This window comes from Phycodurus eques, chromosome 16 (genome assembly GCF_024500275.1).
Source record: "Phycodurus eques isolate BA_2022a chromosome 16, UOR_Pequ_1.1, whole genome shotgun sequence".
Taxonomy (NCBI): domain Eukaryota; kingdom Metazoa; phylum Chordata; class Actinopteri; order Syngnathiformes; family Syngnathidae; genus Phycodurus; species Phycodurus eques.
This window is the reverse complement of record NC_084540.1, coordinates 2445001-2471112: the sequence shown is the minus strand read 5'-3', so window position 1 is coordinate 2471112 and position 26112 is coordinate 2445001. Positions and strand designations below refer to the sequence as shown.

Here is a 26112-nt window from a genome sequence, read left to right as displayed (position 1 = left end):
CGTCGGAGGGGATGGGGGGGGGGGGGGGGGGGGAAACACACATGAAGGGTCATGTCATGTTCGTTCCAGAAAAAGAGAACAAAGTATTTAACTATTTAAAAGCTGCCAAAAGCTTCCCTAGTTGTCCATCCATCCATCCATCCATCCATTTTGCATAGCGCTTATCCTCACGAGGGTCGCGGGCGTGCTGGAGCCTATCCCAGCTATCTTCGGGCGAGAGGCAGGGTACACCCTGAACTGGTCGCCAACCAATCGCAGGGCACATAGAAACAAACAACCGCTCACGTTCACACCTACGGACAACTTAGAGTCCTCAATTAACATCCCATGCATGTTTTTGGGACGTGGGAGGAAACCGCAGTGCCCGGAGAAAACCCCCGCAGGCACGGGGAGAACATGCAAACTCGTCCGATTGATACGAAATTTCAACCGCGTACACGAGACAGGTCGATGACACGAAGTCGCGAAGATTATGAGTTTTCGACGGTGCTAATGGGTGGAGCATGGCAGGAAGTTCGTCGACTTACTATAAAACACAATGCTGACAATGCAGTTCCACAAGAATTAGTCATGTAACTGAGCCACTGATCATAGTCTCGTCTTACTATTATCGGGGCCAATATTGCTTTTTTGCATTCCTCTCTCATCCCACTACCCCTTTATTGCCGATAAAAGCTGAAATTTCCCCGACTTTTTGGCTTTGTGGAAAGGTGACGCCAAAGTCGACCTGGCGAGTTCCCTGCTTCGGAGCACGCGTCAGTGCAGGGACACCGCCTGCGTGTAAGCGTAGTCCTCGTTTCCGATACTGGAGAATAACGTTTAACACCTGACACTCACTTCCCCCACCCGCAGCTCCACGGTGCCCCCTTCCTCCTCCTTCTTTATGTTTAACAATCACACTAATAAAAAGCTTCCACATGCATTCCCCCCCCTCCATCCCTTCTACCCCTTTTTTCTACAGGCTCCTCTAATGAGGTAAATTAGCGGCTTGCGACAGATGCATGGAATATACACTAATGGCCACCATCTGTCACTCAAGTCGGCAGCGAAGCGGCGATGGCAAGCCCCCAACACAGCCTCGGAAGACAGACGACAACAGCGAAAAGGTATGAGCGATGGTAACAAAGGCACAAATCTCCGATTTACTATGTTGAATATGCATAACTTAAGGTCTTTATTTGCGGCGGTATGAACGTGATTCTGACTGATACTTCAAATCTGATCAATATGTAAAAGTTGAAGTGACACGCCCCTGTCGGCGTTCAATCATTTCTTCATGACGTTGACATAAAAGGGTCTTTAAATGTGATAGATTCAACGGAAGAAGAAATAAAAAGCAACACAGCCTTCACTCGTTTCTTGATACCTGAGAAAATGCTGTGACTAAATAACATTGAAGTTGCTTGATAGCAAGTTAGTATTTGAAGGAACCCTAGAAATGGACAAAATGACCCTACAATTGTCACTTTGAAACAAAATGGCAGACTTCTTGTCCTTTTGGCATGGCTTCTTGAGACTGACACTATCTGCGTTCACTCATGATGGATATTTCTCCCGAATTTCATATCGCTACGAGAACGTGGCTACAGGCGCTATAGTTATTAAACTTTCATGTTTCATGGCCAGTCATCAAATTTCGAGAGCTCAGCCAACATGCCGTGAGTAAAGCTCAAAATGATCACACTGGAGCATCAGACATGTGTCGAGTATACGTGTATCACATTTGAAACATCGGCAATCGGACAAAATCGCTAGGAGGAGTTAATGTTTGAAGGACACCTGGAATTGGCTAAAATGGGCCGAGATTGGCCCATTTTAGCCAAACCAAAGTCAAACCAAAAAGGCACACTTCATGTTTCTTCTTAGGCTGTTTGAGACTTCTTTTGTGAGTCCACTCATGATGGACAACGTCAGAGCAAATTTCAAACTGGCTTTGGGGGCTTGAGTTTCAACAATTTGATGAGTTTCGTGTTTCATGGCAAAATCATCAAACTTCGCCACTATGCGCCGCCCACAGACAATCAGAAAAACTCTATTGATAATTAGTTTCATTCATCCATCAGTCTTTCATTTGTGGTTCAAATTTGGCGAAATGGCAAAAATTAAATTGGCCTGTTCTTCTAGATGAAACAAAACAATCTTCCAAACATTCTTTTAATGGCTATCTACTATACACAAAACAGTGTAAAACAATATTTGATAAATATTAAGGAAATAAAGTTTAGTATATATATATATATATATATATATATATATATATATATTTCTTTTTTTAAAACAGAACAGAACAATTTCCTTAAACTTCTTAAGCAGAATTCACAGAGACTTAGTGGGCACTCACCAGAAACCATTTGGATATATAGGGGGCAGTCCAACATGGCAATAGTCAAAACAAACAGGTCATGAAAACTCAGAAATTTGCTAAACTGAATTTACGGAAGCAGAAATAGAGCGGACCCTCACCTACAAACAAGCAGACCCCTATCATTCTTGCATTGCATTCAGTTGCGCTTTCAGGAGCTTCCCAACATTTGAAACATCTGGCATTTCAGAAACAATTGACACAATGAATTCCCAAACCTGCGCGCATGCGTTCCGGTAGACGAGCTCAAACACAAACTATGCCTTGAAACACATGTCAACTGCTCCAAGAAGTGATGGCTGCCCCAATTATGACCACAAAAGCTTGGGAACTTAAAAAAAAAACAAAACACAACAACAAATAAATGGATACAAGATAGCGCACATGAAGCACACATAACCCATCGTGTCTTGACGTGTGACTTTTCTTTTTGACAACTTTAAGTTATGCAGAAAGTTAAGGCGTGCCCCCCCCCCCCCAAACAAGAGGGATGAGGGATGCCAAGCTGGTTTCATCCAGCAGATCTATTGAGCTGCAAGACACAACATGGCATACACTAAGAATAGTAAGGAAGAAAAAAAAAAACTCAAAATACGATTACACAAGTAGCAACGTAAAAATATAGGAATATCTAAAAATAAATATATAAAAAATAATTACAATGAGTAATTCATATGTTATTCAATTCATCAGTTCATTCAGTCAATAAAAAGAAAAAAGATGACACCATTGGTTAAAAAACAAAACAAAAACAAAAACAGCGCCTGTTATTTTCAGACCATTTGGAATCACATTTAATGTGACAAGAAATAGTTCAAATCATACAGACTAAAAAGTCCCAACAGAAATAGACTTTGCCCACTATTCTCCATGCAAGTTAGCAAGTGAGCAACATGGGGGAAAAAAATGCTTTCAGGTGAGGCGAAGTCAGCTAAATATATGGTTTTTAAGCTAACCATAGCCGTATCCACGACACAACTTATTGGGTACAGCATTAAGTTTTCAAACATGCCATGATTGGCTGTGGAAGGATATCCAAAACATTTGACTCAAGTCATGAAGTTTAAAGGCAATAGTACCAAATACTAATGAAATGTATGTCAACCTTTGACTTTCATGAAAAAAATCATGAAAAATTGTCTAAAAATCGTTCTCTCATTATTATGGCGTTTAGCATACAGAAATAATTTTGGTAATCCTAATTGACCTAAAACAGGAAAGGTTTAGTCTGCTTCCATGTCAGACAGTAACAGAAAAATGCAAATCTTTCTTTTTATCGAGCGTATGAGTGTAACATCGGGTTTCAACTAGATGTCAAACTGGCTTTGGGGGCTTAATTTTCAAACATTTCATGAGCAATTAGTTTTGTGTTTTATGGCAAGTCCAAATATCGGGAAAAGTCTTTATTTAAAGGACCACTGGAAATGTCCAAAAATGACCCAAAAACCAAATCAAAGTGGCCGTCTTTTAAGCCCTGGGCTTCATGAGACTATTTTGGATCTATCCATGTCTGGCGCTGCCGTTAGTGCACCGAGTCGCCACAAATTGCGGCGCCTGGGCGGAGCCGGAAGGGACCCGGCGACATGATTCAGCCGGGCAGAACTTCCATTAGAACAAATGGAGCGCAGCCAGCTGCAATTCATCACTATTTGCATCCAGATGAGCCATAATTCTTCTTAACGGCTTTGGCTAATGACAAGCAGCGCAAATTAATCACTTCGGGAGAGCCACGACCGGCCCGCCGCTGACAACAATAACTCACAACACAACAACCTGGACCCAGGATGGAAACAGCAAATGTGTAACACACCTTGGTCATGGTAAATATAACATAGCACATGTAGTCGTAAATATAATGGAACATTGTATAATAAAGCGTAATACAACTGAAATAAAGTAGAAGTAGCCCCTTATTAGCCTACTCCCAGATTCTTGGCGAGCTTGCCTGCTTGTTTTCATGTTAATTGTTAGCCATTATGCTTGCAGCAACATGCTATTTGTGTTAGCATCTGCTGGGAACAATCAATTTGTGTATTTAATGAATTGAAGTCATCGTTTTCTCGTCTCGCAGCCAGAAGGTCTTCTGATGTCAAAGCAGCATTTTCATCTAAATATGTCTGTGAAGTTTCTCAGTCATCCAGGTCGTGGTAATCCGCAAAGGTTGAATCAAGGCAACCGGACTGTTCTTGTTTGTTGACGACCTTTCACCTTTTTCATCCAAAAGGCTTCTTCAGTTCTTAAATTTGAGGGGTTTCCACCTAAGGTTCCAGGAACCTTTAGCTCTTACTAGTACAAGTTGTATTTCCAGGAATGAAAAGAATCCAATCAATATTCAGAATTGCAATTTGACTGCACACCAAATGTTGCTGGACTTCTCCAAAAAAGGGTTAGTTATTCAAGTAGTCTAACTTACCCCTAAAGTTCCAGAAAGTTTGACTTATTTGTACTTGGCTTTCCACTTCACTTTGCATACAGAGTTGTAGAATGCACCCCAAAGATTCTTGGACCACTTCGAAGCACCACTCTTCTAGCAGGACCTTTTTTCAAATTACCCCACTAACCACATTTCCAGCTAAAGTTTCAGGAACATTTATTTCCTGGTACTTGTTGTTGTTGCTTGCTATTTTGCATATTAACCTTCCTCTTCCGCATTTCCTGACTTATTCAAATCATCCCAGTCTCATATTATATATATCATATCATATCGCAGACAAAAACTGCGTGCGAACGAGAATTGAAATTATCATCGAAGTTGGGTTAGGAGGACACAAAGCGCACCAAAATACCATGTCACTTTACCCTTTACTGTCGTAATCTGTCGGAACGCGACATATGACCATGAGAGCGGCTATGAGTCAGTATGTCCTTTATTTTATATATATATATATATATATATATATATATACACACTCTGATCAGGCGATGAACCATTTATATGGTTTCACGGTCATAACGACCCTCTGAGGGAAACCGTACCAACAATGTGGCCCAAGCCAAAAATGAAAAGCCTACAGAACATTCTACAATTCAAATAATTCCACAGCATTTCAGTTGAGCTTTAGCTCTTCAGCATTCACACACAGGTTCAAAACAAATGTTATTCTCGAGTACTTTGCTTTTTCTCCAAGCGAAGGAGGAAAAATCGATTCAAAATAGCTCTTCCATCCACATTTCTTGACCAATTCAAACCATTCCAACTGCAAACTGTTCAGATCATTCAGGACAATTCCCACATGAAGAGATATGTTACACATTTAACTGCCTCTTTTCACACTTCTTGACCAATTCTAACCATTTCAACTTCAAGCCCAACATTCTAAATTTCAGCAATAGAATTTATTCAACAGTATTTCAGTTCAACTTCAGCTTTTCTGCATTTACACGCTAATAGCATTCTTGAGTTCAGTGTTTCCAAAACTTTATTAAGCCAAGGCACATATTTTCCATCACATTTACAGTACCTAATTGAACAGCATCAAATGAAAATGTAAAAATATACACAGACTAATTATGTACCTGTTGTCAAGTGGAAGAGCATTTGATAGTTTTGCCTGTCACTGGTATAGATAGATGAATGAAGATGTATTATTTGTAGCAAATAGATAATACATGTTTTGACCAATTACATGGTAATCACTGCTCCAGCTCTTTTCATTTGCTTTTTCTATAAGGAAAGGGGATAAAATAGATTAATATTTGGAAATCGTCTTTTTCATATGGCCGTATCGCCGATTTTTCGTCTTTTTGGTCCTGGCTGCGATTGGCACATCCAAGAGACTCCAGCCTGCTAATCCCCCCCAAAATGCAATCGTTGACATAAAGGATCGGTGTACTTGGATGCATTTGAGGCATCCACTGCGTTAGCATGCGGACGACAATACCGTTGCACCCTAACTCGTCCGCGGGCGACGGTCGGAGCGGCAAAATCTCGACCGCCGGCCGTGTCAGCCGCTAACTCAGAGGCCAGCTGTCCGAGCACAACGGCGGGCCCCAAGGATCCCTGCGGAGCCTTAACTGAGAGGTGACGCCACCCCTACACGCGCGCTAACACGCAGACAACTGCTGCCGGCATGTCTGAGAGCACAGGACTAAAAAAATGATGGCTGATAAAAAAATTCCGCTTGCGGGAAAGTTTCTCACAGGTGAAGACCTCCAAACTTTTTTTACTCTCAATTTCAACAATGAAGGAAATGACTACTGACCGCAGCTCAGTTCAGCAAGCATCAAAGGATTAACTCTGGATGCGGATTTAGCATTTTCTGTGGCTTTTTTAGCGAGGAAAAGCAGCCTTAACAGAGTCCAGCCATATGAAGATCAACCAAATAATCCCCCAAATTTGCAGTAGGGATGCAAAGCATATACGACTGTAAATTTGGCCTGTGGTATTGGAGTGGGACTCCGCCGAACAATAACGTTACTGCTCACTGACGATATCACGTCTGCCTCGGTGTTAAAATGAGGTCAAACAGTCCACCATCCTCCCTGCTTTCCAGGCTCGTCGGGAACTACACTGCGCCAGCTAGCTACGGGCTGTGGCTGGATAGCAAGCGCAGCTAAACGCCGTCCTTCCGCAGTCCAGAGCCGCTCCTCTCAGTCACAAAGTCTCACTTCCATGGTGGCGGATAAACAACACTTTTGACAAGTATTTTGATCACTGATCGCAGGACGTGCTGATAAGCGTGTGACACACCGAGCGAGAAGGGAAGACATGTTAGCCATGCTAACCGCTAAGGCCATTGTTAAATGTAGAGTAGCGAAACCGCAGAATAAGTGCTTTGGTGGTACACTACACGTTTCGCAAAAGTCTTGCTGGAACCGCATCACAGAAGAGCGAAGTCATGTGAATAGCAAATAAGCAGCTACATTAAGTCTCTAGAACATAAACAGCTACAGCTACACAGTAAGCACGCATAACAGGTCCGTTAAGCGGAAATAACTTTACCGCATACGTCAGCCAGGAGAAGGACTCTAGAAGGTCAAAAGTACAGTATATCAATGTAGAGTAAATTACAAAGTATATGAAATATTTTAATTCATAATTCATAACAAAAACAATGCTGTTTGTTAGTTTGCACCGTAGAGTGCTGAATTTTAAGTTGGCGTTATAACAGCTGCACAATAAAGGTTCTCAAAATGACATTATATATTTTGTTGTTGTTGTTGATGTCTTATTGTTTATCGATATATCTTTGCTAAAGGACAATACATCCAAAATAAGAAATACTTCTATGATAATATTTACACTTAGTTTATACCACAATACATGTCATTCCCATGAAGGGATTTAATTTGTACGGTGCTATGAATTTTAGGCTCTATCATCGAGCCCAACCTCAAAGATGAACTCTGCATGTGGCATTTGCTTTTTCTTTGGCTTTGCAACCTTTAAAATGCCCATGAGGTCATACAAATTGGAATTTAACCAAATGTTCCAGTAAAACTCACAAAAAACACCCACACCCCTGCAAAAAAATCACGATTGCCGATACAAAAAAGACCTTAGAATACATTTTTGCTGGTAAAAACCTCCAAACTTGTTTCACTCTCAATTTGAGAGATGAATGAAGTAACGCAATGACGTAACTGACTTAATTTGTCAATGTAGTTCCTGTTTTTATTTCCCACTAGCTGCGGGAGGAAAACAAAAGGCCGCCGAGTGCAAAGAGCTGCGCGCCTGGCGTGGGCGGAAGGATGTGCAGGTTGTTACCGCAACGTTCTGCCGGGCAGCCATGTTGTCCTTCCGTCATCTCATCAACAGCTCAACCGCACACCGAAACTCCAAACATTTTTTTCTGTCGGACTGTTTGTGAGTGCTAATGAAAACGCTGGCTCATCGGCATGTTAGCCACATCAGCATAATCACAAGCAGCTGTCAGACTCGATCAGACGATCAATACGACGTTTGCATTAATTCTTCACCCGCGAATGAGCTGTAAGGTTTCTTGACAGCGACAGGAGCGCTTCGCGAGAATGTTGATGCACAATCAATGCTGGTTTTCCCCAACCGGACAGACAGCTTATGAATTGGCAGCAGGTTAGCGAGCGCTACAATATGACAATACAAATGTGATGATAAGAATTCAAGCTCCAGATGTTAGGACAAGGAATCTAAAATAGCAAGGATGGCTTCTTGAAACTTTTGTGTGCCTCTACAAGTGAAAGAAATTCCTACCAAATGTCATGTTTCTAAGTGATACTTTGGGGGGTGAATTTTCAAAAATATCATGGCAAAAAAAATCCTAATGTGCTTGGACCATAAAATGGCTGTTTCCGACCAAAGTAGTTGACTTTTTTCGTCTTCTTGGGTATACGTAACAATCTGAGACTATTTTTGTTATTGTCTACTCATGATAGGCATCCCTCCATTTTCCTCATTAGGGTCGCAGGCATGCTGGAGCCTATCCCAGCTGACTCTGGGCGAGAGGCGGGGTAAACCGTCAACTGGTCCCCAGCCAATCTCAGGGCACATATAGACAAATAACCACACCCAAATTCACGGGCAATTTAGACGATTCAATTAACCGACCATGTATGTTTTTGGGATGTGGAACGAAACCAGAGTACCTGGAGAAAACCCACACAGGCACGCCATTCTTCTTCTATTTTTAGACTCAATCTTCGACTTCCGCATCGGGCGCCCGTTGCACCAAGCCAACGTTTCCATAGCGACGTGTCCACCAATCAAAAGACACAAGGCAGTCACATGACCGGACACGTAGCCTTCACGAGCCAATCAAAATGGCTATTTTTTGGGGGGGGGGGGGGGGAACAGCTGCGCGAGTGTGTTTACTTTCCAGACTCGAAGAAACAACAGCTTTGTCATGCAGCTCTAAAATTGTGACTGACATTTCAGCCCACTTCTACCTTGAGAAAATAGCAGATGTTTCTATTGTTGTTTTGGCAGTGAATATGGCAACATTAGCCCCATCCTATGGTGTCTCACACACACACACACACACACACACACACACACAAACAGCTTCTTCATTCAGCCATTTAAGCGAATAAAGCAAATAATGTTTCTGTAGGGCCCAATGTATGCGTTGCTGGTTTTTGGGCAGTTAATAATTGAAATGGTGGCAGGTGTGTGTCGACTCCCATTTATTATTATTTTATTTATTTTACTTGATGTTCATGCTCTGATTTAAAAAAAATATATATATATATATCAGAAGTGACTCACAAGTTACTCTTTAGTTACTTGAGTAGTTTTTTCATTGAATACTTACTTACTCAAGTAAATATTTGGATGACTACTTTTTCCTTTTACTTGAGTCATATTATTCTAAAGTAACAGTACTCTTACTTGAGTACAATATTTGGCTACTCTACCCACCTCCGTTTATTACTAGTGTTTTGAATAGACTACTCTTTGATTCATTCAACTATGAAGGACCCCTGTAAATTGAACCTACAATGACTGCTTTAAACCAAACCACTTCCTCTAAATGTGGCTTCTTGGAACTTTTTTGAAGGCAGACTCATAATAGACACGCCTACCAAATTTCATGCTGCTAAGTGAAACTGGCTTTGGGGTCAGATTTTTATTTTGTATTATTTGTTTTAAATCCGAGGTGCGCTAGATGCCGGTCCCCCAAACAGAATAACGCGATGATGACAATTAGCATGTGTGAAAAAGCATCACTGCTCGTTAATAAAAAGAGGACAAATCATCCGTGGCCGCTCGGAAAAAGAAAAAAAAATGAAAAGGATTTAGCGTCTCAGGGGGAACATGTCTGGAAAATGAGGACAACATCTGCCAGACGCAAACAGCATCAAAGAAGAGGAGCGGCCGGGAAGTCGCCAGGCGCCATGTGAAAAAAGCAACATGTCTGCTTCGCAACAATGACGACGATGAGTTTCACGCCGCTATCACGATGCTAACGTTTTGTTTACAACGTACAGCAACCAACCAATCACAATGCAATATGCTGGACGCTTCAGTAGGGACACAATCTGATGGCATCCAATCCAAAAACTCCAAAAAAGAGTAGACTCTTCTCTCAGAAAATGCAAAAAAAAAAAGCTAGCTTTTTACGTTCTTTCGTAATCAGCCTTAGAGCATGAGTCAGTTTCACCAGAAACGCCAGTTTCGAACCCAAAAGACCTATTATTGAAAACAATTTTCAATAAAACATTTTTTTTTTTTTCAGAATCTGAAAAACTCGCAGGTGGATCAGCACTTGGGAACAGATTCTGTTCGACTTTGCGCTTTGACGTTGGAAGTCATTACGGTCAAGTATCCTGCCCCCTGGAGGTTTGGAGGGGACGTAGCAGCGAAAGCTCCATCTGGAAGCCGCTTCCAAAATGTCTCCGTCAGCCAAAAGGCGTCGGTGACAGTCACCTGGAATGTCGGCGGCAACAACAATTAAGAAGAGAGGTCGCACGTGAACGAACATATGTGCTGCCGGAGACTACAGTAATTAGAGTACAGTAATTAAATCACCAGCAGACGGCAGAGAAGCACGCAGCTCCGTTACGCACACCACGGACACTCGTGGGACACACGCGCACACACAACCGGACACACAAACTCACACTAACAAATACACGCGGACACAAAAACACGCACACACACACACACACACACACATACAGTACAACCAGATACATGCACGCACACAGAAATACATCGCACACGGACATACACTCACACGAACACAAAAACGCACACACACACATAGGCACTCACAATCACACACACGTACAGACAAGCATACAGACGCACTCGCACAAGGACACACACTTACAGTGACGAATACACACCGACACAAGGACACACTTATACGGACACAAAAACACATGCACACAGGCACGAACACACAGGCAAACACACACACACACTGACGGACGGATACACACTGACACACGTGGGCACACATGCACACTCACACAAACACACACACTTAGACACAATCTTACATGCGCAGACAAGCGCACACGGATACACACTTGCACACGCACACACAAACTGTGATATATCATGCCACAAGTTGCTCAGCAAACGACTTCTCAACCTCGGTTAAAGCAACACACCGCACACGCCGTTTTGATTCATTCTGGATCGTCTCGCGCCATCCCGAGGGACACACGCTCGCTTGCCACCGAGGCCAACAGAGAAAAGTTCCTGTGATCACGCGACAGGGTCGTTCGTGTGCATCGGAAGCGCAGCATTGTCAGAATTTCACTTCTTCGGGAACTTTTAAAACCTTTTTATTTATGTAGTGGGAATTAACTGGACGTTCTGTGAAAGGTAATTGAGGAATTTTGTAAACGAGGAAAACCCTACAATTTTAGAAACGTTCTTATTTGTTTTTTTTATACACCCTATAGGAATGCAATTTAGTGGAAATATATATTTTTTTCATCGTAAATGGACATTTGGGAAATGGCCAACCTGCATTTTATACAAACAACATGCAAAGTAACAAAGATGTTTAAAAACGGCAATTTCTAGTAGCTTTTAATTTCCAATCCAGTTGTGTTTACTTTGAGCATATTTAAAGCAGGTGACCAACATACTTCCCGTGTGTTCAAATACAAATCAATGAACAAAAATGACTAAAAAGCACGAATACGAATCTCAACTAAAGGAGAGGTGGAAAGGGGGAGCAATAAAACTAAAATATAAACTACAGGAGGATTAAAACGGCAACAAATTAACACTCCAATAATAATAAAAAAAAGACAACAAGATCCTTCCTCAACTAAACTCAACCTTCCTGTTACACTTACACGCTTTTCACGTTAATCCCCTAAATTCCTGCCATTTCCCATTAATTCCAGTTGGCAGGCTCCCATGGAAACTTGCCAACGTTTCCAGAAAACACAACATCCTGCTAATTTGTCCCACAGCTTCAACACTCAACAACACAACAGCTTGCCGGAACGTTCCACCTAAACTGAGAGGAAAGAGCGATTGTGACGCTTTTAAGGGGGTGACAGTATCCAAAGTTCATCCGAAGGACTGTTGATCCACCTGCTAATTCCTCTTTGAATATATATATATATATATATATTGAATATATATATATATATTGAATATATATATATATATATATATACAGAAGGCGCAAAAGCGGCACAAAAACAGGCTGATTGTCTTTATGTGGGGCAGACATTGTGTGAAAAGTCCAAATCCACTCCCGTGTCACCCTGTCGCTGAACCTCACATTCTAGGATGTATTTGTGGGCGCTGAAGGCTGATTGCGTAGGTGTGGAAATTGGACTTGGCCTGGTGTTGCACTGACAAATCAGGAAAAGTACGGAGTGCAAAAAAAAAAAAAAAAAAGACTGCCCCCTGCGTGTGAACATTGGAACTAAACCTTGATTTCGAACCGTATTCATTTGAAAGAATTGTCTTTTTTTCTTTTTCTTTTTGTGCTTCAATTCAAAATGGCAAAAATTGACTTAGCCCACTCGAGCTCCCAATACCGAAACTAATCCTATCGAAATTAATGAATTGATTGACTGAGAGATGTGTCTCGATACTTTTTTGGGCGAAAAGTCCCAGCGGTCTCGCTTCCCGTTTCCTCCACTGGGTCGCAAAGGACAGGCCGTCCTTCTGGTGGATTTGCTTCCATCAAGTGAAGAATGATGCCGGCAACTTTTGACATTCCGTTTTCAGCCGAGCGCGGCGGAGGTCACCGGCAGAACATCATTCTTTATATCCATCTCTCTCTCTCTCTCTCTCTCTCTCTCTTTGCTTTTCAGAGGTAAGAAAAAAATCTCTTCAAAGCACCCCAATATTCTCCCAAGCTTTCACGACCCGCCGGCCGCGGCCTTCCTGAGCCCTATCAAAACATTTTGCACGCGCACTTGTTCTTGACATTTAAAAGACGGCTGAGATGAAAATGGGTCCCAATTAGAGGACGAGGGGGACAAGACTTCCGTGCGTTCTCCTCATTAGTGCCCACATTCGACGTTCGCCTCCCAGGAATGGCGGCAAAATTGACCTTCACCCCCCACAGTGACCTCCACGCTTCGCTCGAGTGTTTGATCTCGGAAATGTGAACGCTGGATGAGGGGAGCACAATGTGCCCTTCAAATTTTTAAAAATACAAATTGAAAAATGGCAACACGCTGGACAACCGGTTAGCACATCTGCCTCACAGTTCTGAGGGCCGGGGTTCAATCCCCGGCCCCTCCTGTGTGGAGTTTGCACGTTCTCCCCGTGCCTGCGTGGGATTTCTCCGGGCACTCCGGTTTCCTCCCACATCCCAAAAACATGCGCGGTAGGTTGATTGAGGACTCTAAATTGCCCGTAGGTGCGAATGGTTGTTTGTTTCTATGTGCCCTGCGATTGGCTGGCAACCAATGCAGGGTGCTGGGACAGGCTCCAGCACGCCCTTGTGAGGATAAAGCGGTACGGACAATGGATGGCTGGCTGGAAAAATATAAAAATTGAAATTGAAAATAATTAGAAAAATACTCATCGGGTTCAAATTAATCTACATGTGTGTGCTTCTTGGAAAATCACACTAATTTTGAACCTTAATACCTGCTTTAAAATCCTTAATTTAAACTAATCCAAGCTTCAAGGATCCGAGGATTGAAACCCTAACCCTTGTTTAAAATCTAATTTAAAACCATAGTAGCAGGCTGACATACTAAACTGAATCCCTAACCAAGGCTTGGAAGCCTAACTTGAAACCCCAACTCTTGTTTGAAACTGTGTGTTAGAAACCCTCAGCCTGGCTGGGAAACCCAAATTTTAAACTCCAATACTGGTTTGAAACCCTAACAACAATTAAAAACCCCTAAATTCGTAACCGTTGCTAGAAACCGTAAATTCGACAGCCTAAGACTGCCTTGAATCAGGTTTGCCACTCCAACACCAACTTAAACACCCAATTTGAAATCCTAACCCTTGTTTAAAATCGGAATTTGGAAACGTTAAGCCTTGTAACCCTAATACGGGCTTGAAACCCAAATTTCAAACCCCAATACCTGTGTGAACACTCTTGGCCTGTGTCAGCAGCGGGTTAGTCAGCACTGAGTCAGAAGAAGCCCAAACGGGCACCAGCGCCGCCACCGCCGGGCGGGGCGCTCCCCCGCCTGTCAATCAACATCGCCGACCTTTGCTCCGCTGTTGAAAGCGGCGCTCCACAACAGGTGACCTCAAGTTTAAATATAGCACGCACTGACAGCGGGCCATCGCTCGGCGGGGCGCCGGCTACCTGACGCACCCCACTAGGGTGGCACGGCCAGGGTTGCCAGTCAAAAAAGTTGTGCCCCCGACCAACCGCGAGCCAGCACATACCCGGTAATTAAGAATATTGCAGCCGTGTCATTTGTGTCCTCTTTTTTGGTGAGTCCTCAAAGTTTGTCGCGCCACACACTATGACGAAAACGCAAATGTTTGGCATCTGTCTGGTAGTGGTACGCAGGCTCCCTCTAGTGGCAGATTAAACAATCACTGAATTAAATGTTCAAACTGTGCATAATGTTACAGTGGCTTTTTTTCAATTTTTTTTATCCAGTACAGTACATTTATCATTTGTACAGTTTAGCTGAATTTAACTTCAGTTTGCATTTGATATTTAAGAACCATTTGTTTATACAATTTACACATTTCTTACGTAGCTTTTGTATGCAATACAGTTGAATTTAGTTATTTAATTTAATTATTGCATCTGGATATTATTCTTAGTGCTGCACTTTTAGTTTTTTTAGTTAAAAACATTGCGAACGTAAAAAAAACAAAAAACTTTTCACATTGTTATTATGGGGTGTTTTTGTGGAAAAAAAATAATTTCACTCATTTCAGAATAAGTGCAGTGAGGTTCATGGCTGGCGAGTCTTACACAGTACGAGTCCGATTACAAAATTTATGAACCACACACAGTGGCATATTTGTCATTAACTTAGCAGCCAGTCATTAAAAAAAATCACACACATAATATTTGACCATAAAGAACATTATTTCCAGCGATTTAGAGACAGTGTATAAGCCATTGCAATGTCTAACTTACTCTTTGGCTGCAGTAAACTCTCGTTCATTACGGTTATGTTCCAGAAAATTAAAAAAAAAATTAAATCCGAAGTAGTGACCAATTATTTACTATATTATTATATAGTATATTATTATAATTATTTACTGTATTATTATATTCAAAAGTCCCTCCATCTAAATCGAGATTATTTCCAATGAAGAAAGTCTTCCTTGGTTAGTTAGTCCTATTCCGAACGAATGTTTTGAGTATTTTTAAAGTGACAACGATCGTTCCACATACACTGTTGACAGCTGGAGCAAGCTGCAACAACTGTGTCACCTCTGGTACAGTCTAGAAATCAAATCCTTTTTTTGTTCAGAAAGATGAGAAGCTGTCCAGGCGTTTTGTATTCCTTCCCCACTGTTTTGTGAGCTAGGCAGTACGATGAGATCAGCCTTTAGTCTTACAAAGTCAAAGAACAGACTCGCTAGGCAGACGGAGAAGCAGAATGGCACCAATGTGAACCGTTGTCCTCTCGTACGCTCCCTTGAATGCGGCCGCTAACAGCCACACTGAAGGAGGCTCCTTGCCACAGTGTGGAGGCAGAATCCTCTCTGCCTCATCTCACCTTTTGTCGTGGAATCAGCAACACTAAATACTGTATGTATCACACAACAATCAGAATGCATCGTCTCAAAACATATATTGGCAAAACATATTGAAGAGAGACAGAAAAATCACTTCCCAAGTCTCCTCTGTTGTACAGTAGTAAGGTCATTTTACCAATAGACGGTGCTGTTGAACTGTGACCGATTGTGCAGTCTGAGGTAAGGCTGGCTGCTTGCTGCCGCACTTTCCGTGTCATCCATGTATTTGAACATAAGATACACAAATTGAACTGTTTTAATGATGGAATCATGGACATTAGAGAGAGAATTGAAATGGGAAATAATTTTACGTAATCTTTTTTTTGTTTTTGTTTTGTTTTTTAACTCTTCACATGCAGGGGAGGCTGTGTCTCCCCTGCCTCCCCTGACCTGTACATCCTTCCTTGGCTGTAACATAAAATGTGGACAAAGTGAAGTGTTGTAAATACTTCTCCACATTTACTGTAGATTTTCTTTTTTTTATTTTTATAAATTAGTCAAATAAAATCAAAACAACTCCTTATGGTGTGTTATGTGGAGAATTTTGATGGAAAAAAAAGTTTTGTAATAATGCTGTAACATAAAATGTGGAAAAAGTACAGTTCAGTACATCTGGAAGTGTTGACATCACTTTACTTTTCCACTTCAATTTCTTGAAGCCTCTGCGCCATTTGCACAATGGTCACTGCAGCAGACTATTGTTCTATTAGTCTTTTCAAACTGCTTTGAATTGCTGGAGGACTCTGCATCATTTTGCACAATTGTCAAAAAAACAACCACATGGGTAACCTTTTATTGCTCGGTGACCGTGTTTTTATGGTTTCTTTTAGGTCTCCAAAGTATTCTCCGTCAATTGTCTGTTGTCTGTCTGTTGTCGTACTAGAGCAGCTCCAACTACCGGAGACAAAGTCCTTGTGTGTTTTTGACGCACACACACACACACACGTACAGGCGCACGCGCACGCACGCACACGCACGTACACGACCGACCACGTGCACACGCCACCCCCTCACACTGCGTTGTGTGTGACGGCTGCATGTGAAATTGCTTCTCTTTCAAATTTCCCGGCGGTGAGGCGGGCAGGCAGGCAGGTCGCGGCCAAACGTACCAAACGTTACGGCTCGCAATGATCGCTTATTGTTGTGCTTCCATCGTGCCGCTTTGACTCCTACACCTCCTTCTGTCTTCCCTCACTTTCTCTTCTTCCTCGACATCTGTTAACCTTCCAAAAATGCATCAGCTCCTCGCACACGTTAGCCAGGGTGAAATTGTATTTGTACCTCGTTTTAAACCTTAACCCAGGCTGGAAATTACAATCCTAACATAGGCTTGGAAAGATAACGTTGAAACACTAAACCTTGTTTGAAACCCTAACCGTCTTGACACCTGCCTTAAGAGCTAACTTGGAAACCCCGAAGCCCGGTTGTAATCCCTACTTCAAAACCGTAACTCTATCCCAAACCCTCATTTGAAACCCTATCCTTGGATAGAAACATTAAACTCAAACCCTAACCATGGCTTGAAACATTAACCCTTGTTTAAAACTTTACTTTGAAAGTATAACCTTGACTTTAAACCCTACTTTGAAATTCTAACCCAGGCTTCAAACCCTACTCAAGTTTGAAAACCAAATTTGGAGCCTTACTTTACTCACTTTAAGTCCTAACGCTTGCTTGAAACTTTAGCTTTGAAACCCTAACCTAGGTTTGACGCACGACTTTAAGACCCTAACCCTGCACAGTAAATCAGGGGTCACGGTTTCAAATTAGGATTTCAAGACTGGTTTACGGTTTCAAAGTTGGGTTTCAAGCCATGCTTCATGTTTCAAAGTAGGGTTCTATACTAGGGTTAGGGTTTCAAAGTAGGGTTTCAAGTGTGAGTTAGGATATCAAACAAGAGTTACAATTTCAAATGAGAGTTTCAAACAAGGACTGCGGTTTCAATTTAGGTTTTCAAACAAAGGGTTAGGATTTCAAAACTAGGTTGTGTTTCAAGCCATGGTTAGCGTTTCAAACAAGGTTGGGTTTCAAATTTTTGGTTTTTAAAGACGGGTTTGTGCTTCAGAACTGGGTTTCAAACCTGCTTTAGCGTTTTTGAGACAAGGTTAGGATTTCAAATAAGGTTGACGGTTTCAACTTGGGTTTCAAGCCAGGGTTAAGGTTTCAAAATTCAGGTTATAAGCCGAGGTTTAGGGTTTCAACCCCACTGGCGTTTCAAATTTCAATGGCGAAAATTGATTTGACATCACAGTAAATTGAGTTGCAAGCTTAGACACGGAACCAAGTAAACTCACTAGTCAAGGTACCACCTGACTTTATGTACCGTGTAGTCCATTTAATTAATTTCCTTGCACTATTATGTACTGAAGGTGCCAAGGCAGTCCAGACAACAACGAGGAAATGCGCTCTAAAAATAGCTAAACGCCTTATTTTTTCTCTCTCTGTGCTCGCCCCAGAAAGACGCTGCTTCTTCTTCTTCTTCTTCTTCTTCTTCTTGAAGTGCGATAAGGACCAAATACACCCCCCTTCAGAACAGCCCAGCTAATTAACGCATAGCCCCTTTTGCCAAACTTGTTTTATTTTTCCTCCAGCCTCTAGCGGATTGAAGTGCTCACATCGGCGATGGGGACGTTAATTGCAATTGTTAATTGGCCAACACTCGTCATTGATGCCAGGCCACTTCGAAGGCAATTTGATCCACTGACGACTAGACTCGGCTAACTCCATCTTTTGTCGTTTTTATTTTAAGTGCACAAATGTAGAGAGAAAATGAATCTCCGATGAAATCGCTTTAAAGATGTTCACGGCCAATTTTTTCTTTAATCATCAGTGCAACGCTGGGCCGACTCCCATTTCCAAGATGCCAAGCCTGATTGAGTTTTAGCTTGGGCGCCATTGAATCGGCATGTTGGTTGACGAGAATATTAGTCATCATCTTTCACAAAATGTTGACAGATTTGACAATGTTTGGACGTAGACCGCTACTGCACTAAACTTAGTTTCTTCCAGGGATTGATAGAAAATGCAGAAATTGAATGTCATTTATCATTTTTCATGAAATAATAGATTGGATGAATGTTTGAAATGAGACCACTATTTTACAACAATACTTCTTCTTATTCTAGTTTGTTCCTTTTGTTCAGGCTACCTAGACGATACTGACTGGGATCCAACCTATGAAAATTAAGATGACGGCAGTACCTCAGTTGTGGCTAAAAGTACAAGCAATAAGATCCAATATGATCCAAAATGCCAAAATCGGAGAGAAAAACACACACACACAAAAAAACACATTGTCCTGTAAAAAAACACATATCCAGAAGAAGCAATCATTGCCATGCCTCAGATGCTCTCACAGCCATAAAACTTGAAATCACTCTCCCGCAAAATGACAAAAATGGAGTCTGTCCACTCTATGTAGTGGTTCAATTAGACCTTGTCGTCATCAGTGCTTAGCTGCAAAGACACACACCTGAAAACGCAAAATGTACCCGACGTTTTAAAGAAGTCAACCGCTCATAAATACAAGTAAAATAAAGCAAAAATGCATTGCTTAATGATGTGTGATGGTGTGTAGTGTGTACGGGAGGTAGAGGAAAGGGGATTTTGTCATGTGTAGTGCTTTTTCACATTTACTATGTGTCACAAAAAGTCAACTGCTGCACCATAAAACTAAAATAGAGCAGAAATGCATCATTTTATGATATGTAAGGGATGTGTAGCGTGTCGGGGAAGGGGGGAGAGAGAGAGAAGATGAGTCAACTTCATCTCGCTTTTTAACATTCTTACGAAAAAATAAGTCAACCGCTATGCAATAAAACGAAAGTAGAGCAAAAACGTATTTTTCTAAGGTTCGCGGAAAGGATGTATTGTGTGTGCGGGAAGTGGAGACTAAATAACTTCATGTGGTCGTGCTTTTTAACATCCTTTATAAAAGTAATAAGAAGTGGGGGAAAAAATTAAAGGAAGCAAAAACATCCTTTGATGATGTGATGGACGTGAAGTGTGTACGGGAAGTGAAGAAATGGTGAGGCAACTTCATTCATTCAAGTGTAAAAACATGTCAATTGCAATTCTTTAAAATCCTTTACTTTCATTCAAGTGTGAAAAGTGAAATAAAACTAAAATAAAGCAAAAATCCATCTTTTGATGGGGGACAAGACGGGTGTGTCGCCTGTACAGGAATCACAAACCATTCCAACCAAACCAGTTGCTAATTGCACAACTCGAACAGCCGTTTGACCTCAACCGATCGCACCCGCGTATCCGTATGCGTGCGTGCAACTATTTTGTCACGTTCCCTGAAGGGTGAGGATTCGTGTTTTGGCAACTGGGGGCACAGAGAGCGAAGGAGGTTAAGGTCGGGGGTGACATATCAGCAACTCGCAGTGCCCGCACATGCGCAAACACGCACACGCACACACACGGCACAGAGACACATGGTGGGCGCGATAAACGAGGCCCTTTGACGGGGTCGCTGTGTGGGTCCGCGATGACTGCTGTCTGACCACACACACTTACACACACACGCGTCGCTACGCACTTCAACACACATGCTGCTGCCTGTTAAAGCACACACACACACACAAGCACACTTACATGTTAAAAAAGACAAATTTAAACAGTTTCCAGTGTCCAAATAAAATCCGACGGTTTCAGGGGGCGGTCTTGTCTCATGCCAATGCTACTGTGGTAGATGTTTGGCGAGGACATTTAGCCACTAATTTAGCCACTAGTTTCTTGGCATCTGAATCAAATAAGATGGTTTCAAGGGAGCTGTCCTGTTTTTAAAATTGCAATTTTAAAAATTAGATGAATTGTTATTAGGGCCCGACCGATATTGATTTTTGCAGGTCGATGCAGATATTTTGAAGAATAATACTCCGATAACCGATTAATTGTCAGATTACTTTAAAAAAATGAAGAAAATAACTTAATACATTAGGTACAGATGTGTTTTGTGCTTAAGTATGAAAAAAAAATGAATTTTGGCGTGTGTGGGTTTTTTTTTTTTTTGCGTGTGGGTGCTGAAACGGATTAATTACATTTCCATTCATTTAGACGGGGAAACGACGATTTGAGTGGTTTCACATATGAGCATGGTGACGGAACAAATTCAATTTGCATCTCAAGGCACCACTGTATTCCGCATAGTCCGAACCAGAAAATGGCAGTTTTTCGCGCATATAGCTGGATGGGGAAAATCGACATGGGGGCGTGATTATGTAAATTAGCTCAACTGTGACATCACAGCAGGGCAACATAAGGAATGTCTCTTTCACAAACACGTTATCATAGAAAAATGCCCCCTTTAACACAAACACGGGCTTGGGATTCATGATGGGGGGGAAAAAGCCAAGTGAGTAGAAAAAGTGAAGGATGAAAGAATGGGAAGCTGCAACACACACGTGCACACACGTTTATCACAACAACACACAATACTACTCACACAATGCCCCCTTCAACTCCACAGAAGGAAAAAAAAAGACAACATAGGTAATATAGCCATATAATCAATTCAAAAAGTGACTTTTCCGCCAAATGTCCTCTTAAACCACAAATTCCTGTTTCTACATTCATCTCCCTTGTGGCCAGGAAGTGATGTCATGATGGGAAAAAGCCAAGCAAGTGCATGTGGAGGATGGCGCAAGGGCGGGGTTATGTAAACTACCCCACTGTGACATCACAGCAGTGCCAAAACACCAACAGCTCATTCTTATTCATTATTTTCACACCCAAAGTAGACAAAGGATGCATTCAAAAGTCACTTTTCCACTAAATCTCCTCTTTAGCGCAAACACCCACGTGGGATTCCGCTCCCATGTGGACAGGAAGTGATGTCATGACGGGGAAAAAAGCCGTGTGGAAAAAGTGGCGGATGAATGAACGGGAAGTTGGGCCACACACACAGCACTTGTCAACACAACAGCGCTTGTCACGGTCGCGCAACTACTCACACAACGCCCCCTTCATCCACGCAGCAGCCGGAACAACAACAACACAATTCCCGCGCATAGTCCTCTTGTTATTCCTTTTTTGTTGTTGTTGTTGGATTTATTACTATTTTTTCGGCTTCCCCGATCCCCCGCGGCGAGAGAATCGACCGGGAAAATAACATTGCCGCACGATTAGTGTTGAGGATACTCACTGTGTCGGAGGGTCGCAGAGCCGATGCGGAGACTCCCTCGCAAAAGAGATGCTGCGCACCCGATGGGAAGACGGGAGGGAAAAAAAGGGAAAGTCGGCTGAGAGAGAGCGAGAGAGAGAGAGAGAAAAGAGAGGAGGAGACAAGCTGGAGGAGGAGGAGGAGGAGGGAGCATCCAAAGCAGCACAAATAAAGAAATGAAGGAATCCTCCAGGAATGTGCGCGCGTGTAAGAATGGTGTGCGCGTGTGTTGGAAGGGAAAGGCAGGAAAAATGACGCACACACACACGCAGAGTTGCACTTACAATCACTGCTGACAGCTCAGATGCGCAGTCCACCTGCCTCATCATCAGCACCACATACACGCACACACAAAGCTATTACATACACGTGGCTATTACACACACACTCATAAACATCACTTTCGCAGCACACACACACACACGCATGGAGACACCTGTCACCAACACACACACAAACAGGCTATAGCATAGGAAAACACGCGCACACACAAACACTCTTAGTGTCTCTATCACTAGATAGATATCAATAGATCACAACTCCTTCAAACACACTAACACACACACACAGTGAAGTGTGTTGTTGTGTGTTAGTTTCACACTGCTGACAGATTCCGACGCTGCAGGGTAGCAATCGCCCTACGAGTAACATGGAGGAGGGTGTGTTCACACGTGTGTGTGTGTGTGTGTGTGTGTGTGTGTGTGTGTTCACTGACGGATCTCCCGTCCGCCCACACCAGCGCCCCCCCCCCCCCCTCCCATCTCCTCCCTACCTCCCTCCATCCCCGCTTTCACTCCAGTGTAGCGAGAAAGAGCGAGCGAGAAGGTCTGAATTGAATGAAATAAGAAATCCCACAAGCATTCAAGCAATTACACAAGCTGCTCAAACTCTTTTCTTTTTTTTTCCCCCCCACCTGTCTTCCGATCGTCTCCTGGTCCCCCTCAGGCTAACAGCTAGCGCAACAACCCAACCCTCCCCTTGAACCCTTTCACCTCCCCACCTGAACCATCCATCCATCCATTTTCTGAGCCGCTTCTCCTCACGCGGGTCGCGGGCGTGCTGGAGCCCGTCCCAGCCATCATCGGGCAGGAGGCGGGGTACACCCTGAACCGGTCGCCAGCCGATCGCAGGGCACATACAAACAAACAACCATTCGCACTCACAGTCACACCTACGGGCAATTTAGAGTCGTCAATGAACCTAGCATGCATGTTTTTTTTTTTTTTCCGCCCGCTTCCTTGTTCCTCGGTCAGGACACTTCTTGATTGGCTACATTCCATCGCACGTCACAATTCACGGAGTCGTGACTCAGGACACGTTGGCTTTCGCCACCTGTGAAGATTTTTGGTAGGAAATTTGAAACACATTTAAGATGCAAGGTTGTTCGGGACCCTATTATCTGCACAAATTCAATCTTAACATAGCTCAGACCACAGTATAATCTTATCAGATAATTTTATAAAACACAACGTAATCTGGCCTTTGTTGTTCTTGGCTGAAAATGGGCAAAATCGGGATCAAATTAGCACGGTTCTCATCATGTGTGTACCAGGTCTGAAGCATAGCACTTCTTCCAGTATGCGCCCATCTTAACAGTATAATCAGACTTTGCTGCTGGATAGAAGTTTCTTTCAAACCTGCGTCATGTCTGGCTGACGTAATGCAACAAACTCGATTGTGAATGGAGGACATCGCGAAGGTTCTTCATTCAACTTGTCAATGTCAAACCACCTCAGTGACTTTCAGACTTTTTCAAAAGAACAGCAAAAATATTGTCGGGTGTTTCATCTTCATCTTCTCGCCAGTCGTATTTGATGCGTGCTGTTCTGGTACTTTCCGCCTCCTCGTTCCAAAGCCCGGTGAGGGATTTGTCAGCTCTCGTAATGGAAGCCAAATACCGTCACCTCTACTCAGGTAGTCCACCCCCACCGACCCCTGCCCCCCTCAACTCTCCCTGCTCTGTATTATCTTCCCCGACCACCCCGAGTGAAGTTTAACACCAGACGCTCGCATCTCCCGCTGTGTTGTGTTGAAAGCAACTGTCGATATCTCACATCTATTGGCCAAGATGTCATCTAATGTGTAAACGTGCACATGGGCACTGTGTGAAAGGCACAATGCAGTTGATCACGTGCCAAAACTCACGCTTCTAAAGGAGTTCTCTCTTAAGGCTTCTTCATACTCGCGCGAGCGGCGACCGCGCTGACTTCACTGCGGCTATCCCGCGCGTAGTTCGTCTTTGCACTCGAGCGCGACCCACGCGCGCAGTTTTCAAAATGTACTGCAGTTCTCGTCCAAGTCGGGGGCTGTCGCTACCGCTGGTATTGGCCAAGACACCACAGGATAGAGTTTCCTCTGCATTTTGTGGCCAATTCCGATTGCCGTTTTTCCTTTCCTTTCCGGAACAAGCAACAACAATGGCGACCGTGGAACAGTGTCTGCTAGAACAAATGGACCGTGATGACCAGATGCTACGCTTAACTATGCTGCAAAATCGATCAAGAAGGCGGCGGAGTAGATGGTATGTGGAGCCAAGGGGAACGCTGAGTACGTCATCACAGCATGTGACTGAAACGGACCAATCACGAGAGATGATCCCTGCGGCATTCTACACGGAGCAACAATTTTTTGCCGTGTGCGCGTCAAGTGACGCAGAGGGGCCGCGTGGCCCAAAGCGCCGGTCACGTGATCCAATGCGGGCGCTGTCGGCGACATTTTCCCATTTCTGCGGTAGTATCAGAGGTGTAAAAGCGTCGGTATGGTGGCTGTGTGAAAGGGGATAGCAGAGAGCTAGGACTGGGTGTGTAAGGTTGGGTAAGAAAACTGAAAACTTTGGGTAAATTTAACACCCTGCGCTAGCCCTGTTGTGTTGAATACAATCGTTCCTGTCCCACTATTGTACAAATGTCACATCAGACAGTAACATTGATGTCATGGAAGCTGCGTCAATGTCCTCCTTCACTGAAGTCTGAGATATCCTCTGCTTCATCTTGATTTATTTAGACAGTCTGCAACAAGCTCCCTTGCTTCCAAGGTAGTAACAGAGCTGGGATGACGGCTGTGTGAAGGGGAATAGTGATGCCATCTAACTCTCTTAATCAGTTGTGTCCAAAGGACATGCAGCAATACCGGCTTTACTGTTACGCCAATTTGTAGAAACTCTGTATGAAATATGGAGACTCGTTAGTTAGTTTGTTTAGTTTTCAGTCCACACAAGGTGAAAAGTGTCTTTTCTTGTTTTGCTTTGACAGTCAGCAACAGATTGAAATGTGAACTAATGTCACCTTTGGTCTTCAGTTGAACAGCATTGCATTCGATAGCTTTGACGTATTAAACATAGAACTTACGTCAATATTAGCAGTGGAATCGGACTTTGTTGCTGGGAAGAAGTTTCTTTCGTCCTCGCATAGCGTCTGACTGAATGAAAGCGTCAAACTCGGGTGTGAGTTGAGGACAACATGAAGTTTCCTCGCTCGACTTTTCAATGTCAACCTATCAAAGTGACTTCCAGACTCAAAACCAACAAAAAAACTTTCCGTGTGCTTCATCTTCGTCTCCTTGTCTGTCTGTCTGTTTGACAGTACGTTTGAGCTCAGTGGCGGCTTTGTCAGCCATCATGACGCCGAGACGGAAGCCAAACACCACCCCTAATCAGGTAGTCCACCTCCCCTCCAGCCACCGCCGCCCTTTATCTTCCCTCAATTAACATCTACCTCGGCACCCTGTATTATCTTAACCGCGCAGAGCATGGGGTCCTTGGAGGGGCGCGGATCTGCGCCTAGCCCCCTTCAATCCACCACCCTAATTAAAGCCAGCGCCTGACGTGACAAACGTTGCGACGGGGGAAGGCGTCCGCCAACGTGCGGGGCGGGCACCCTGAAGGATCGTCTTTGTGCGGGATTATCTGCCGGAAAACAGCCACCCCGGCGTCACCTGAATGTCGTCTAAATCTCTCTCGCTTGCCAGTTCATCTACGGACGCGGCCGCTATGACGGCGTCCTC

The 26112-nt window shown here is 43.2% G+C and overlaps 1 protein-coding gene across 9 annotated transcripts in view; it reads right to left on the bottom strand.

Moving 5' to 3' along the window:
* LOC133415199 (RNA binding protein fox-1 homolog 3-like) overlaps positions 1 to 26112 on the bottom strand; it is a 354983-nt gene that overhangs the window by 224257 nt on the left and 104614 nt on the right. For 6 of the 9 annotated variants that reach the window (XM_061701073.1, XM_061701069.1, XM_061701076.1 and 3 more), the window contains exon 1: positions 22093 to 22174. The exons of 2 other annotated variants lie outside the window; for them this stretch is intronic. The gene's annotated coding sequence lies outside the window, so the exon portion shown is untranslated. Of the gene's footprint in view, positions 1 to 22092; positions 22181 to 26112 lie in introns of those variants that run through there. One more of the 9 variants, XM_061701070.1, reaches the window with a different exon arrangement.